Source organism: Corapipo altera, unplaced genomic scaffold (assembly GCF_003945725.1).
Source record: "Corapipo altera isolate COAL_440 unplaced genomic scaffold, ASM394572v1 129244, whole genome shotgun sequence".
NCBI lineage: Eukaryota > Metazoa > Chordata > Aves > Passeriformes > Pipridae > Corapipo > Corapipo altera.
Genome location: NW_020887665.1, coordinates 1,431 through 3,768, shown reverse-complemented (window position 1 = coordinate 3,768; position 2,338 = coordinate 1,431). Strand labels below are relative to the sequence as shown.

Below are 2,338 nucleotides of genomic sequence, written 5' to 3'. Positions count from 1 at the left end.
AACTCAAAAAGCCCTTTAAATATTGAAACTCAACACATTTGGATTTCAAAGGTTTTTTGAGTTTGGAGAATACAGGATTTGGGCTGAATTTTTAACTAATTTTTTAACTCAAAAAGCCCTTTAAATATTCAAACTCAACACATTTGGATTTCAAAGGTTTTTTGAGTTTGGAGAATGCAGGATTTGGGCTGAATTTTCAACTCATTTTTTAACTGCAAATATTGAAATATTTAACCTTGAATATTGAAACTCAACGCGTTTGGATTTCAAAGGGTTTTTAGGTTTGGAGAATTCAAAATTTTGGCTGCTCTGGGGTCTGGAACTTCACAAATGTGGTTTTCTGGGGGGTTTTTGGGTTTTCGGGTTTGATCAATGCTCCTTAACGACCCCCAGCCATGTTCAATGGGCAGCTGCTCTTTGACAGACCCATGCACGTGAAAATGGTGAGTCCAGGCCCCTCCTTCCTGCTTTTCCAACTGGGAATTCTGCTCCTGGTCTGGGGGGATGTGTGGTCTCAAGGTTGGATCCAAATCCAGTGAATTCTGATTTATTGTTACAATTCATTGTTTCATTGTGTTAATTAAATTAATTTATTTGTTAAATTATATTTATTAAATATAAATATATTTTAAAATATTAAATATTAAATTCAGTAATTAAATTTATTGTTACAATTAATTGTTTCATTGTATTAATTGAATAAAATTAATTTATTTATTAAATTATATTTATGAAACGTAAATATATTTTAAAATATTAAATATTAAGTTCAGTGATTAAATTTATTGTTACAGTTAATTTTTAATTGTGATAATTAAATTGATTTATTAAATTATATTTATGAAACGTAAATGTATTTTAAAATATTAAATCTTAAATTCAGTAATTAAATTTATTGTTACAATTAATTTTTAATTGTGATAATTAAATTGATTTATTAAATTATATTAAATATAAATATATTTTAAAATATTAACTATAAAACCAGTAATTAAATTAATTAATTGTTACAATTAATTGTTTAATTGTATTAATTAAATCAAATTAATTTATTAAATTATATTTATTAAATGTAAATATATTTGAAAATATTAAATATTGAACTCAGTAATTAATAAATTCATTGTTACAATTCATTGTTTAATGGTATTCATTAATTTTAATTAATTAAATTATATTTATTAAATACAGATATATTTTGAAATATTAAATGTTAAAGTCAGTAATTAATTTATTTAATGTTACAATTAATTAATTGTATTAGTTCAAATTAATTTATGAAATTATATTTATTAAACATAAATATATTTTAAAATATTAAATATTAAACTCAACAATTAATTTATTGTTACAATTAATTGTTTAATCATATAAATTCAAATTATTTTATTAAATATAAATAATTTAAAAAATATTAAATATAAACCCCAGTAATTAAATTGTTACAATCAATTGTTTACCTGTAATAATTCAAATTAATTTATTAACCTATATTTATTAAATATAAATATATTTACAATATTAACTCTAAAAATCAGTATATAAATGAATCAATTTATTATTTGAGGGTTGCCTGAGCTTTAAATTCCTTTGGTTTCATTTCTAAATTTCAATAACAAGGACGATTTTCCTGCTGCTGTTGCCAACTCTGTGCTGGTTTGTGTTTAGGACGAACGAGCCTTTCCCAAAGGAGATTTCTTCCCTCCAGAGAGACCCCAACAACTCCCTCGTAAGTGTTTCCTGCATGATCCAACCCCCTCTGCTCCCAGCCCCAGGAATTCCAGGGAAAAACTGGGATGCAAACCCTCCCAGCTCCATCTGGGGGGGGAACAGTGCTCAGGAGGATTTTTGGAGACTCCTTTCAGCTCCTAGCCAGAAGCTTGGCCTAAAACAGGATCCCATCGCCTTCTCCAGGCTTCCAGGTCCCAATTCCAAGATCCCAATGCCTCCTAAAATTCCTGTTCGTGGTGGGATTTCCTGGGAGCATCATCCAGCAGGCACCTCCTTGGATGGGATCTGGATTCTCCCTGACAATCTTCCAGCTCTTCAAATTCCTAAAGGGACATAAATTTCAAATTTGTATCCGTGGATATAAATCCAGAAAGGATAAGGGGGTTTTATCCATGGATATCAATCCAGAAAAGGGGGTCTTATCCATGAATATAAATCCAGAAAGGGGGATCTTATCCATGGATATAAATCCAGAAAGGATAAGGGAATCTTATCCATGAATATAAATCCAGAAAGGGGGATCTTATCCATGGAGATAAATCCAGAAAGGATAAGGGAATCTTATCCATGGATATAAATCCAGAAAAAGGGGTCTTATCCATGGAGA

At 28.9% G+C, this 2,338-nt stretch overlaps 1 long non-coding RNA gene across 1 annotated transcript; it reads left to right on the top strand.

Moving 5' to 3' along the window:
• The first annotated feature begins 10 nt into the window (after positions 1–10).
• LOC113941711 lies at positions 11–1,794 on the top strand. Its single transcript, XR_003525736.1, has 3 exons — positions 11–156; positions 273–443; positions 1,669–1,794. It is a non-coding gene; the product is annotated as an uncharacterized LOC113941711 (long non-coding RNA).
• The last annotated feature ends 544 nt before the right edge of the window (positions 1,795–2,338 follow it).